Source organism: Abramis brama, assembly GCF_963993115.1.
Source record: "Abramis brama genome assembly, chromosome: 4".
In the NCBI taxonomy this organism is placed as follows: Eukaryota; Metazoa; Chordata; class Actinopteri; order Cypriniformes; family Leuciscidae; genus Abramis; species Abramis brama.
Window position 1 is genome coordinate 39,453,640 of NC_139966.1, and position 15,569 is coordinate 39,469,208.

The following is a 15,569-nucleotide window of genomic DNA, read 5'->3' on the forward strand; positions in this document are numbered from 1 at the left end:
AATAAAAACTGAAGAGGTCTTGTTATTTTTTCAAGTTATACCATGTGATTGCTATCTAAAAGTCTTTAAAAGTTTGTTCTGTCTCCTATGAATTTTTCTCTTTGTGTACAGGCCTTTTTCTTGTGTTCAGCTCCCAGGTTTATTCTTTTGTATTCTTGCTCCCCCATATGCCTCTTTTCTCACATCAAGACTTGTAGGTGAATTCGCTGATAGGTGAGTTCACCATAAGCACGGACTTGCACTTCTGTGACAAGGTGTTGCTATCAGTCTCCCATTACACACACTCGTAAAAAGGTGGACGGGCAGCATCCAGCTGGCCCGTGTTCCAGCGAGTGAATACTTGCTAATCTCTCTCTTCACTACGTGATAAGCCGCTCACCTCTCTGCCAGAGAAACATTACACACACACGCACTCGAGTGAGAATATAAAACACCTGTCCTTTAAATCCCCAACCGCGCAGTCTACATTTCTGCCTGTCGTAAGCCACTTCAGCTGCCAACTTTGTTGTTGATTCTGGATTCTGGCTTTTTGCTTTGCAGTAAAGTGAAGTCATTTGACAGGCTAACTTAATTTTAGATCTGAGAACTCTCCAGCAGTCCTCCGGGACACAAAGAAGCTCTTATTGTGTGTGCGGGATGAGAGAGAGGGGGTGATCAGTGTTCCAGTGTTGGGTTCACTGAACTTGTTTTCCATCCCACCGGAGGTTGTGTTGGAGGATCGGTGGGAGGGGATTTTGGCGATATGGAGGAATATTCTTTTGCAAATATGCAAATTTCTGAAAAGAACTCGATTTATTTATTTATTTTACATTTCTTGCTCATGCAAAACTCACTGCCACAACTTACTCACTGCACAATAGCAATTTTATACCACACAATTGACTATTTATTATTTTAATCTTTATCTTACAATTGCTTTTTTTGGCAGAAACAGGCTTCCATACAGGCTTTTCCAAGAATGAAAAAGAAAATACACAAATAAGCAAGTTAAGTTAATGTAAGTTATAATTTAGTTTTTTTTTTTTTTTTTTTTTTTTTTTTTCATGTGGGAAAATTGCATCGCTAGTAGTTTGATTTCATTTATGAAACGCAGAAGTAGTTTTGGCAAGATTGAGTTTGTTTTTTAATTTAGGTTTTTTTTTTCCTACTTCAGCAGATAAACTTTCCTACAACTTTCCACAATAATGTTCACCGACACAAACTTTGGGAAGTCTGTACCCTTTGACCCATGACCTGTTTAAATGGTTCCTCACATCTGCTGTTAACATAGAGCATGACACATAAACTGAAGGGAAGGAATACAGGAAAGAGAGAGGGAGGGTAGAGATGCCTCCAGCGCTTACAGAGAGCAGTTTCATTCCTGAAATTGCTGGAAGATAAAGGGATGATTAACGAGTGTGAGGAGCTGTGGCACACAATCAGCCAACCTTAAAGTCATCATGTAATCAAAATTGACCCTGTTTACTTTCTTAATACACGTTCCCGGTCTTATTGTGCACGATTCACCGGTGCATGTTATTAATACATTTGTCTATATTAATAACTTCTTCCTTAAATGGCTGATGTCCCAGTCAAATCCACCTCAAAAGTGGATGCCAGTAGCATTGTTGGGCAGGGAGTAGCCCTGCGTGTCCAGAAAGTCAATGCGTGTGTATATACGTTGAAAGGATTTCACAGAGACTGACTTTTTCGAACTCAAGGCCAATGTTTTCCTTTCAGCACTGTAAAGTTGCAATGTGTTTCACGGTCAGATGTTCATTTGTATGGGCGAGAGGTGCTACATCCCTCATGCATGCATTTTGCCGGCCCATATGTGTGAAAGTGAAGGACAAAGACATTATAGCCTTTAACGTATCATCGAATCCGCTTGTCGGAGAAAGTGTTAACAGCAGTATTAACTGATAACTGAAAACACGGAAAGCCTGGAAATTCCGTCAATTGCGGGGAAACGTTTTCTCACAAATGACGGACATTTCCGTCAATGGCGAGAGTTAACAAAACTTAAAGTTGGGAAATGCATTCGCATCCCTTTTAAATATATGTTATTGCATTTCTATTTATTTTGCTATTCAATGCATGGTTATGTAGGCTAGTTGTATTTTATGATTTGCATTTTTACTTTGCTTTGATTAGGCCTGATTAGGACATCTGCAACCCACCAGCACTTATTTAGAGGACTAATTATTTCGTCTGCATTTGCTGTCTACCTTGTTGCTATACCTTATTTCTCTCGTTTACTCAGTGTTTTCATCTTAAGCACACTCCACACTCTGATTTTACTGAGAACAAGCATCACATCTCTCTTTCTGTGTATGGTCACGCATGTACTCGTGATGATGGCTTTCACTCGCTGAAAAGCTGACTGCAGTCAAGGCAGAAGTGTTTGTCTAAGAGTTCTTTGATGAACAACATTCTCCCCTGTGGCCTTGGAACCATAGAAATCTCTCGCTTCCTAACACACTCTCTCACACACACACACACACACACACACACACACACAATGGAAACAAAGTGCTTCATCGCTGTAATAAGCATGAACAGACATGAGCGATGTCTTAAAACATGCGCTTGCTTAGTCTAAATAGCTAGAGGGTGTTGTTAGGCATTACACAAAGGGGTCAAATCATTTCTGATTTATTTCATACATATTATTTTAAATGGGAAATGTATAGCAAATACTTTCAAGCACTTGTTAGTGTTACAGTCGATAATCAAAGATTCAGAACGTATTACTTATTTAATGTTGATTTGGCGGCTCAAATGATCAACAATTTGGACTTGGTTGTGTGCGCTGATTTCTTTTGCATTGAATCGTTCTTTTGTTTTCCCTCTCGATTGTTCTCTTTCCCAATTTCCCCCCTCCTCTTTCTCTCTGTTAGTGATGTGAGATCCCTGTCCAATATTTATTCACTCCATCTGCGTGGCTGCATTTGCCAAAGTCAAGGCTTACCTCAATGAGTCTCCACGGACCGTTTCCCTCTGCCTTTCCCTGCCTTTCCCTCTCTTTCTTTTTCTTGCTCATTCTGCCGCTTCATTCCCTTTGTCTTTTTCTTTCCTCACTTACTCTCTAACGTTCCATAATTTCTGCATCCTCTCTCTGCTTCCTTTCATACCCATGTTGTCGTGTCTTCTCTCTCTCTCTCTCTCGTGCTCTCTCTCTCTTTCGCTCCTCTCTCTCTCTCTCAAATGTTTTACTTGTTTGATTGGGCTCTTCAGAAGGAGAGCTCATTATTTGCAGCTAGAGGGAGCGAAATGCGGGATTATGGGAAACATTTGAGGACTTACTTCTGCTGCCTGTTTAAAAGGCAGCCATCACTGCGCTAAAAGTCACACAAATACATTTACACACACACAGACAAGCACTCAACTACCTGGCAGCCCTCAGCAAAAGCCTTCCAACTCGACTCTTGTGTTCTAACACACTAATCCATGCCTCACACCTGTGTGTTAATGTGCGTGGGTTTGTTGGTGTCCAATCCCTGTATGTGGATTTGTCTTGTTTCTCATCAATAGTATGCTAATAGCCTAGACGGCACACCCAGATGGAACACAAGAACTTCAATCTGGCTGGCTTTACACAGTTTTACGAAGTCTGAACGCAGTTTTGGGACACTTCGTTGGCCAATGTCGGGCCGTTGTTCAGCATCTGTCGGCCCTTTTTTTGCAGTATTTTCTGCACCGTTGGCAGGAGTTGTACCAACGGCTTTTCGGCCGATTGAGGATGTTCGATGAGATCACTCTGATTGGCTGTTCAGCTTAGCAGAGCAGTGTACAAAAAATAGAATGGAAGTGGCAAAAGCAAGCAAACGAAAAAGTCAAGAGGGCACTCATGCTGCTTTGTTATTTTGATTTGTATATCTACAGTCCTATCTTTTCCGGTGAATGATGAATACAGACTAGTGCCACCTACTGGTATGGAGAGTGTTTCCTGTTATTCCGGCACAGTTGAACATACTAGTTGGCTGCAGTCTTTGTGGTGTGTTCAAGCACAACCTTTTGGTCTTGGTCTGATTTTGACTACGTTGGTTCTGTGATGTCGGTTTAGTATGTCTGGGCCTTTAGTTGGAATGATTCAAACTGGAGTCTTTTTGAACAATTTGTAAGGACCTACTTATATGAGTCACTTGTTTGTGAATTGGGCTACACTGGTTGCCGCGCGACATGACAAAAGAGCAGTACGGTTGAGATTTCCCTGTAGATGAGGATACCTAGCAAGACACTTTATAAAGCAGGGGTGTCCAATCCTGCTCCTGGAGGGCCTATGTCCTGCAGAGTTTAGATCCAGCCTGCTTCAACACACCTGCCTCTAGTGATCCTGAAGACCTTTATTAGCTGGTTCAGATGTTTAATTGGGGTTGGGAGCAGGAAAGTGGCCCACCAGGAGCAGGATTGGACACCCTAGGCATGAATGGAAAGCTATGGTGTGCAAGTAACATTAAAGAGTGTGGTTAGTCACTTTGCGAGTCAATCAGTAGGCCTCTTTTAGTGCCTGGTTAGAATAAGTCCGGTAGCTCAATTCCGATAGTCAAAATTCTGGCCGTGTGAGACTTCTATGCTAATGAAGCTCAATATTCATGAATCGTTTTTCAAGTCCCATCACTGGGACCTCCAGCACGCCTTTGCACTTCCCCATAACCACATCAGGCCATCAACCTTGGCTGCTGCAAAGCCCCCGTACCCTTCAGCCAGCCTCCCAGATGGGCAAACAGCCCCACGGGGCTCCGTGCCAGGAGATGCCATGGACACAGCAGCAGATCTCTGAGCTGGCATTGGAGACAGACCTCACTTCTTTTTGGACAGTTACGGTACTGACTCCAAAACTCAACCGAGTGTAGCAGTGTGTGACACGGATCCCACCTTGTGCTCGCTTCCACTGCGTCTCTCTCTGTTTCTCTTACCCTGAAGAAACTAGGCCACTGCATACGAAGAGACTTTTGTGAGAGCTCTGTCACGGCCAACCTTGACTCTGACCGGAAAATACATTCTGATGTGAAGGAGGAAAAATACAAGATCCACAGAAGTGTTCACGCCTGCATTTCTTCCCTTTTGCTCCCATTCTCTCATCAAACAGATCGGTTATATAAGAATGCAGGAGTGTTTGCTGCGGGGACTATGATGATAGAGTAATGAGAGAAAGATAAATGTGTGTGTTACATCGGGTTATAGAATTTGGTGTGTGTGTGGAGGTTCAGTTAAAGTTTCTGCAAGTAGGCCTGACTGTTTTATTGCAACGCTTGATCTACTGCGAGCTCGCAGGCCTCTCTATGCTGTTAAGGGCAAAATGGAGTGATTCTGTCTGTGCCTACCCTCAGGCTGTGTCTGAGTGAATGTGTGTTCACTATATACCGCTGCCCTCTGAAAACAGACTCACTGGGTATGTTCTGAATGGCGTTCTACCATACTACTCCGGCTGCTTTTGCAGTATGCATGCAATATGCGGATGACCTGCTGCATTTGCTGAAATGTCCAGATATGACAGCACTCTGTGTGGAATACAGTATTTCACAATGCATTGCGCTTAACTTAGCCTTCCATTTTGATGCAGATTCAACGCACAGTGGAATCCTATATGGAGAATTTGGTAACGAATTAAATTCCATTTAATGCTAGCAAGAAGTGGGCAATACATGATATATTACAATATACTTAAATTGGTTTGATGATAATATTGTGATTGAAATTACTATAACTAAAAATAACTAATCAAAAAAGTATACTTCAATTAATTTAATATCTGACGAAGTTATTATATAATGCAAGCTTTTTTGTTTTTATTTGAAGAAAAGCTATTTTAGAATCAGACAAACAGCACAATTTTTTAAAAATTGCATTTATTACATATAAACCCTCTTTTTAAATGCTTTAACTACACTTTGTACAATGAACAACCATACCCAGCTTGTTTAATTTTCACACACTTGCTTAATTTCCAGACAGACATCGCTGAAAGTAATGATAACGTACAGTGCAGTAAGTGAGTCAAGATGTTGATTCTTATTGATTTAGTGAGTTCATTCAGTGAAGGATTTATCAGACTGACATTAGTTTGTGAGTTTGATTTTTGTCTCATTATTTGATCAGGCTGTCCAAATTTAAGACAATTTTTACACAGAGTATACAAGCATGCATTTAACAGTACTTTGGATTTCACAGTGTCTTTAACAAGAGAGAAAGAACAGATTTTTCAGAATCGGCATGATCAACATGGCCAAACTGGCAATTTGGTTTGTACCCCATTTATTTCTTTTGTCATTTGTCTTTCCAATTTTCTTTCTCTCCTTTAATACATTTAATGATGTAATTAAGAGACTTGAACACACACACACACACACACACACACACACACACACACACACACACACACAGCTGGATAATAGCACTGCATTCACATTTAAATGGAGGATCCCTCATTGTTCTGCTACGCTTGCCACTGATTGGCTGAGGTCACCATGTGTTGCTGCTTAACCAATCAGTGTGCAGCATTCATTCTTCCTTGTGATCCACACCCATGAACAGAGACAAATTGATGTGTATGAAAGGGATCGTACGCACCAGAAAAGCTGAGCCAGTTTCACTTGGACGCGAGTGAGTGAGATTACACGGCTAACATCTGCTGGTGGTTAGGGCTGAAGTTGATTATGTAATGCGCTCAGGGACTGCACGTCGTGGGTTCGTTTTCCAGCAAAGCTGAAAAAAAGAAAAAGAAACTCAGAACGTTTAGATCCCTCAAGGCGTATCATATCACCCCTAAACTGCCATTGTTTTATTTTCATAACCAGTTTTGCAGAAAGCTTTCTCTGATAGCTTTGTGCGGAGGAATATTCATAGGAACTCTGTGGAGAAGGAGATTAAGGTGGAGGTAATATCACAGCAATTAGCAGAATATCTGTAGATGTTGCATAATGCTCTACTCGATTTCTGGCATTACAGTACATACAGCTAATAAATGGACCAGAGATGTCAGCAAAAGCCATGCTGTCATGATAACAGACCCAACTGACTGACATGCATAATAACTATCCAGAGTCCCACGTATGACATGTACACACATTGGATCTGATTTCCTGTATAGTGCTAAATGTCACCAACTATCGTGTGATACACATCCTAATGCATCACTATATTATAATTGGAACACAATTGTTGCTGCTCAAACATTTAATGTTATGATTAATTAAACAATTGAAGGTCAAATGTAATGAAATAGTACCCCTTAAAGAAAGCCTATCAATAAGACGTGTGAGGTGCAGCATATCCGCAACACTTTGCTTGAATGTTGCCAATATGTTCAGTGTGGCAGTAACCATGTTTCCATTCATTAGACAGCTTATTTCTTTATTAAATGTGCTATAGGAAATTATATAAATAAATCGACATGTTGATACATTTCAAAAAAGAAAAAAAAGTCATATCATTTTAACTTAAGTTAATTTTTAGTAAATATTTTAATTTAATTTAAATTATAATTTAATTTAATTCATAATAATGCATGAAAAATACATATAAATATACAAATAGTAAAATATAACATTAAATATATAATTTAATTACATTAAAATAAAAACTGACTAAAAAACATATATGAATCTTCAAAATGGCTATGAACAAAACTATGCAATATTGAGAGAAATAGAATTGTATAATGTGTGTATATCTCCACAGCCTATATATAACGCATTATTGGATCAGAGAGGTCATCGAGAGCCACGCTGGCACAGTGACGTGTCATCGTGTTGTTGTTTCACTGACCCGTCAACTAAACAACACATAGAACTGAACCACAGATCAGGACATATGACACATACTCACATCAGAGGCAGTTTCCTGCATTTAACTGAAGCACCAGACCAGTGAATAATGCAGCTGAGGTGGATATTGTGCTGGTTGGGGCAGTTAGAGAATATATGCGGCTGTACTGATATGACTAAAGCTATGATAATGCTTCACAGCGCAGAGTGGCTGAAGTGTGTGTGGGTATTTTGATCGAGAGTGCCGCGCTTGTAGATTTAGTTACTCTCGTAGATGTGGTTGCCTCTCCATGGGGAATCATGACACATTCCTGTCTGGCTGTTTATGTTGATCGATGTCTGCATCACACACACACACACACACTCATTCTCATACTGTTACTCTAGGAAATTGTATTTCTCTTTCATAGCTCAGGGGACTTTGTTATATCAGTTTTATTTAAGTATCAACTTTGTCTAATTTTCCTCCTAAAATGCCTCAGGAAAAATAAGAATATATACAAATGAGACAATTGTTGACACTGTAGGAGAATACAGCTTGAAGAATTAATGCGAATAACCCAGATAATGTGTTTTTTAGAGAATGCGATGATACATTTTTGAGTTTATATTGAGATCTTCAAGTTTTGATGGCAGATCTTGGTGTCTTGGCGAATTTGAGCAGTTTGAGACATTTGACATGCAACAGTATCCGACATACTTGAACTCTTCAGCAGAGAAATGTGTGTGCGAGTGAGTCGTGTGTGTGTATTGACTCCTTTTCACTTCATTAGTGGTATAGTTAATCAATGCACTCCATTGTTGTTCCACCATTAAGGCTTGACTGGGTCAGCCCAGGGGACACATAAAGAGAAAGAGGACTGGATGTGACCTAAAAACACTTCTTCCCTTCTGAAGCACAAACACATCAGCTCACTTTTGCCTCTATGTGATTTCGGCGTCATTCAGACCCAGAGTGCAATGCATCTACCGTGAGCCGCTGTCAACAAGCTTGTAATTACTTGAGCTGCATAAAATTACTTTTTAAGGCCTGTTCACACCAAGGACTATAACAATAATGATTATTATAACTATAAAGTTTTAGTATTTATTCTAGTTCTGTGAAATTATGGAAGTCCAGGAACGATATCGCTGGAATCTCTTTCAGAAGGATTTTATTTTCTAGCTGGTGAACGTTAAAAATATGGATCCACCCGGCTTTAAAGAGCTAGAACATTTGAAGCAGAAGACCAGTGATATTTCAGTTATTAATTAAAACGAAAAATATTTAAATGTAGTTTTTTTTTGTAATAACAGAAATAAAGATGAAATTAAATTACATTAAAGTATTAAATGAAAAACTTTAAGCTGATAACCTAAAATGTCCAAAACTGAAATAAAAATAAATTAAAGCTAAATAGAAATATATAAATATAATAATGAATATGACATATAATAATTATAAATAATTAAATATGACAAAAGCACAAAATTACTAAAACTTAAAGTAAAATTACAATGAAAACCTAAAATATACAAATAAATAAATAATATGATAGCATATAAAAAATATCACTGCATGCTTACAATAAGCAAATGCTAATGTAGTTATCATTATCTTCATTGTTAACATTCTTGGTAAAACGTTCTTTTAGGCAAGTATTATTTGTGATAATGGCTGACTGACTGTACATTTATTTTATATCTCTTACTACTCAGCTAGTTTAAAAAAAATACATGAATTGACATGAAATACTGATTTATGTGACGACGTGTGAAGAAAGGGATTACGGAGTGAAACAACTGACATAGCATGGCAAGTTGAAAAAATAGTTGCCTAGAGACAACGGTCAAGTATACGGTTTAGCAAGGCCTAAACAGACAATAAAGACAAACAATTTCACCAAGAAGCATCTTTGACCGTTCATCTCAGGGGTGAAATACCATAGTCTACTATTATTTTTATATAAAGCCAAAGAAATGTGTGTGTTCTGCTGTGTAGATTTAATTCCGGCACCTTGCTGACTGATTCACTAGCAGCCACGAGGACAAATGCACTACAGAAGAAAGAGAGGCACCGTGTGAATAGAAAGATCTGGAAGAGTCAAGGATAAAAATGGGGTGAAGGATGCTATTGAGAGAGAGAGAGAGAGAGAGAGAGAAAGCTAGCCTGTGTAATGTGTGAGTTTGCCTGTAGAGAGAGAGTAAATGGCACTGTTCAGTGTGCGGTTACACAGAGACCCGTTCATTTAACTCACCACCTCTCCTGACTGATTATACCACTCCAGCAGCCTGCTCACTCACTCCCTTTATCTTTATCTTCAGCTCTCTCTGTGTCTTCCTGTTTGTCTCTGTCCAGACACTAGCTCAAAAACCTAGTTCCCTGCCCACCTAGACAGGTTTTTAAGCTATCATAGGATCAGTATAAAAGCAAAGTCTGTTCCATTAGACTCATTTATAAGATTTTCATGTTTATTAGAATATCAAGCTATTAGCTTAGCGACATGCTAACACAATATTTTATTTGAAGCAAAAGCTCTCATGCATTTCATGTGTAATGCTATTTGCAGGAATATATTTATTTCTCATTAAAATGGTCTATTTTACCCACTGTTCATGTTTGTTAGAGTATCAAGCTATTAGCTTAGCAACATGCTAACATCATATTTCACATAACGCTCTAGTTGCATCAGTTGTGATTCAAGGCTCCTGTGCATTCCGTGTGTAAAGCGCTATTTGAAGGAATGTATGATGGTATCAAAACCCCCTTTTTTTTATTCAAAAGGACAATTTTCAAATGAAAAATTCACACCTTTTATTATACATGTTATATAAAAGTTGTGATGCCTGAATTCACTTTAATATTTATTTAATTTCACAAAATTCAAAATTTAAAATGATTGTTTTTTTAGTTTTTAGTATTGATTGATGGATTGATAAAATAAAATAATTACCAGCTGGAATTTTAATTTTGGTGTATATCTCTGAGTCATTGCTTATATGGAGTTTTGCAAATAAGTCACTTAAGTTTCCATTTCAGTTAGGTTGCTCCCTTACAAGGCAGTTGCTGAGTATGTAGGTACTAGACTTAGAGACGTCTCTTTGCAACTGAGCTGACCAGGTTTTCTCTGGTCTTTCTTAATTTTGAGACTGGTCGGGTATGTGTTATTATCGTACATATCTCGAATGATATCTCATTGCTGTGTTTGCCGTTTTAAACTCTTGCTGAATCACGTGTGACCTCTTTAATGAGTGTGTGTAGCGCTCTTATGATGTAGCATCCAGCGGTGCTTTTTCTGAGTTTTATATGATATAAAGGAGTGTTTTTCTCTCTGTGTGTGTGAGTGAGTGAGTGTGTGTGTGTGTGTGTGTTGTCGCTCAGTCCCCCAGTGAGTTGATAGCTTATTCCTTGCTGTTATAATTGCCGACTCTTCTTTAATGCAGGGTAATTTGTGTGGCTTGATTAATGTTGAAGCCATGTTTAAAAAGTGTCAAATTTACACTTCAAAATGTCACATCAGCTCTCACTCAAATACCCCCCCCCCCCCCCCCCCCCACACACACACACATTCATTAAAAAAAAATGGCTTGTCATTGTCCGTAATTTCTATGTCAAATATGATGTTGTCCAGATTCGGGGGTCGCGTGAGTTGCAGGAAAATCTTTACACTGTTTTTCATCGGATCATCAGTTTGCCAAGTTTTGAAAGCAGTGATGTCATGCTTTGCTGAGATTGGCCGTACTGCAGTTGTGGTTAATTGTAATGTTTTAAGGAAGAAAGCTTTTTCACAGCTGGAAGTGTTAGTCTGCATGCTCTCAAATTGCCGTTTTGTTTAGGGACGGAACTGTCAGAAATGAAATGATTCTGTTTTCCGATTCCACATAACCAGTCCTATTAAAGATTATTTTAGTACTTTTCCAGCACACAGTATTTCTTTCTCACCACATTCAGTTCATACTGTAAACTTGTAATGTAATGTTATTATATTATATGTATAGTATTTATTAATATTTTTGCTTTTTACTTTATATGTACTGTTTTTATGTTATTTTATTTTGTATTTTTTTTAGTTTTAGTAATTTTAGTACTTCAAGTTGCAAAGGTAACATTTCAAATTTTTGGTTAGGTTTTTTTAGGTTTAGGTTTTTATCTAATATTTATATTTTAATTGATTTTATTAACTATTTTAACATCACTGACTAAATATGTATTTATTTATATTACTCAGTGGAACAAATCAAACATTAAAGGAATGTTATCAGAACCAAATCATGTTTTAAAACTACAAAAAAGAATGAAATATTGATTCTTGTTTGTCTTTTGTCCATTTGTGTTAAATCCTGTCACCTGTCAGTCAGACTACCTCTTTCTTTCTCATTCAATACATCAATATTGTGGAACACTGAACATAATTGAACATTGTTTTTAATGGACATGCTTCTCTCAGGTATAGAGTAAAATGAATAACCCTTATATTGTAAAGCAGAACTCTATAATCGTATAGTGTAACCTTCTGGGCACGAGTTGTGCTTAAGTCAAGCCCCCTGTTGAGTGGCAGTTTTAGGACGCTGACCTTTTGCATGAACACACACTCACATACATGTATGCAGTCCAGCTGGTTTTTGACCTTTCTACATATTCACACACATAGACAGTAAAAGGAATGGACGGCCCCCCAGCTCTCTGTCAGATTCTGTGCGTGTATATTTGTGCACTTGTGCGTCCTCATTTAGTCACGTAAACATCTCCCAGTAAATGCGAGTTTTCACACAAGCTACGTCCTACTTTTCAAACCTAGTGAGTCGCCTACCTAGCAGTATTTTAAAGGGATAGTACACCCCAAAAGTTAAACACTGTTGTTACTTCTCCTTATGTCATTCCGAACCTCTGCGCATTTATTTCTTCTGCGGACAATATTTTGAAGAATGTCCTTGCTTTTCTTTTCCAAACAGTGAAAGTGAATGGGGTCCAAAACAACGTTGAACTCCATTGACTTTCATTGTATGGACAAAAAGAAAAAAACAATGGTTTTTGGTGGTGGTGGACGAACACGGTCACCGATGTGATATACACCCATACCAGATATAAACCGATGGTATGGTTTACAAATCTGAGCGCACAGATTGGAAATTTGTGGGTACGGTTCATTAATCTGTTGGCGCGATTTGATAATCCGAGGGAACAATTTAAGAATCTGTGCGGATATTTTATAAACTGAGGGGATGGATTACAAAAATGTGGCCATGGATTTGCAGGTCTTGTTTTTTTCTTTCTTACAGGTAACATCCCGGACTGTACGTTTCATTCCCTCATGAGATTCCCCTATGAGGTTTTTCAACACTGCCTATGTTGGCAGTCGACAGGCTTTAGCTGTTGCTATAGCATAACCCGTTCTGTTTTTACACATGTACACACACACATAGAGAACCCAGATATTTGAGAAGGTCACTAATTGAATGGAGACACTTAGCATTATTCAATTTAAAGGGTGACGGAACACATCTGTTGTCATGGTGCTGGTCCCCATGCAGTTACCCATGGAAACTACACGGGAATGCAAACACACATGTTGAGCAAATGTTCTTTACCCTGAAGATCTGTGATGTTTAGAACAGTCTTGCACATCTGGCTAATCACTTCGTCAATCTCTGTCCCACTCTCTTTTTCTTCTTTGTCTCTGGCCTTCTTCACTGATCTGAAAGTCAAAGCTGATGTACTCTACTGGAGCTCTCTTTGTCTCAGATTGTAGATGCTTCTGTCATTCTGAGCTAAGGTTGAGACGCCCGGGGGAAATGTAGCTATTGATTGACGGCGGTGTGAAGTTCAGGGCGGAGGTCAATTTAATGTGGCAGAATTCAGGGTGGAGATGGATAGATCGATGCTCAATGCTGATTGGCTAGAGAGAACAGAGGCTCATTGGTGTTGGATGATCACAGGTAGCTTGCTTCTTTTAAAGAAGCTTGTCTGATCTATTACATTATATTATATATTATTAAAAAAGAGAAAAAACTGTAATATTGTGAAATTTTAAATAATGATTTTCTATTTTAATATACTTTAAAATGTCATTTATTCCTATGATGGCAAATCTGAATTTCCAGCATCATTACTCTAGTCTTCAGTGTCACATGATCCTTCAGAAATCATTCTAATATGCTGATTTGATACTCAATTATTATCAATGTTGGAAACAGTTGTGCTGCTTAATATTGTTTTTGGAACTTGTGATAAATTGTTCAGGATTCATTGATGAATAAAAAGTTAAAAAGAACAGCATCTATTCAAAATAGAAATCTTTTCTAACAATATGAATCTTTACTTGTTACCTTTACTTTATCACTTTTATTAATTATGCTGTATGCTATAATTATTGCAATGTGTCATATTGTTGCAAATGCTATTTTATGTTACCTTTAAAGTAAATTGCAAACCAAAATTATGTGTTTTTTTCCAAATACACAAAAGTAGGATAGAAGCTTCCCACAAGAGAGAGAATGACATTTTTACATAAAGCCTATGGCAAGATTGTGAGTTACCTACTTTTCACAAAGTGCTCTAGTCGATCCCATTGATCCCTCCATGCACCTCTGCACTGCTCCATCCCAATCACTACATCTTTTCCCACGCTCATCCGCTCTCTAACACGCATCTGCCAAGAAAGACACGCGTTTTTAGCCCCCTTTCTGTCCTGGGCTCGTACACATCTGCTTTTCTTCTGGGTCTTTTGTTTGTCTTTCTGACCTGACGTGCATGTGCGTGCGTTCGTTTGATGGTTAATAATTGCCTGCAGCCCTTTTGAATTGAGACCTCATTAATCGAGACCTGTCTTCAACGGACACGAGTGCCGAAACACCGTTTTGAGCCAGCTGCCGGAATTGTATTAACATGTACCTTTGTAATTCAGTAGCGTTTGCGAAAACAGTTTGATCCCAATCAGCACCGCCGTACAGGTGTCTGACCTTGAGCCCGGGGCCAAGATGCCGATTTATAGACCTTCAATTAGCACACAGCACGCTTAATTATGAGCACATTGAACGGGCCAGAGAGCGCACCGCTACCAACACACACACAGAAATCTTTGCATGCTTCACTTTGATGTCGTATGCGCTACAAGCACGAATAACCGTGAGATTTGTGGGCACTCTGTGGAGAAATGATTCAGTCTAATAGAGACCTCTCTGTGGAGCACACACATACAGTATGCACACACTGAATAAGGTTTATGAAACATTTAGCAGGAGAGAGCCGACAGGAACAGAGGTGCTGTGATCTGTCTGCTGGATTAATCCATGAATGCTTCTTCTCATCTTTCTTTTCTCCTCCTTTTTTTTTCTTCTTCCTTTCATTCCTTGTTCCCTCCCGGCCCACTGCAGTTCCTTATATATAGCTCACTCTTGACTTCCACTAGATAACATGAAATCAAAATCAACCCTATTTGCTTCCTCAGTGAATGTTAAAATGCTTAATATTTCATTAAAATGTATTAGCTTATGTATTGTGTATTCGTAATAGTATAAACCAATAATACCCTGGAAAACAGTTCATAGATCCCAGTGGATAAAACAAAGTCACTAAAAAATTCATCACATTATGTAAGGTTATGCTATTTAATTTTAATTTTATTTTTTTACTCCTCCTCGTCATTGTTCAGCAGTAATTCCTCTTTGTCTGATCATCCGTTTCTTCTAACAGCTCGGATTTTTTTTTTAATTCTGGAAGAATTATGTCAAATTCCAATGCTTGCGAAATTATATGTCTGTTTTTGTAATCAGTTTTTAATCGTAGCTTGATTCAGCATTATCGTGTGGACTCAGTTCAGGATGATTAATTAAACATAACCA

General features: G+C 38.5%; 1 protein-coding gene across 29 annotated transcripts in view; it reads left to right on the plus strand.

Moving 5' to 3' along the window:
• Positions 1–15,569, plus strand: part of celf2 (cugbp, Elav-like family member 2) — a 138,319-nt gene that overhangs the window by 63,394 nt on the left and 59,356 nt on the right. The window lies entirely within an intron of this gene.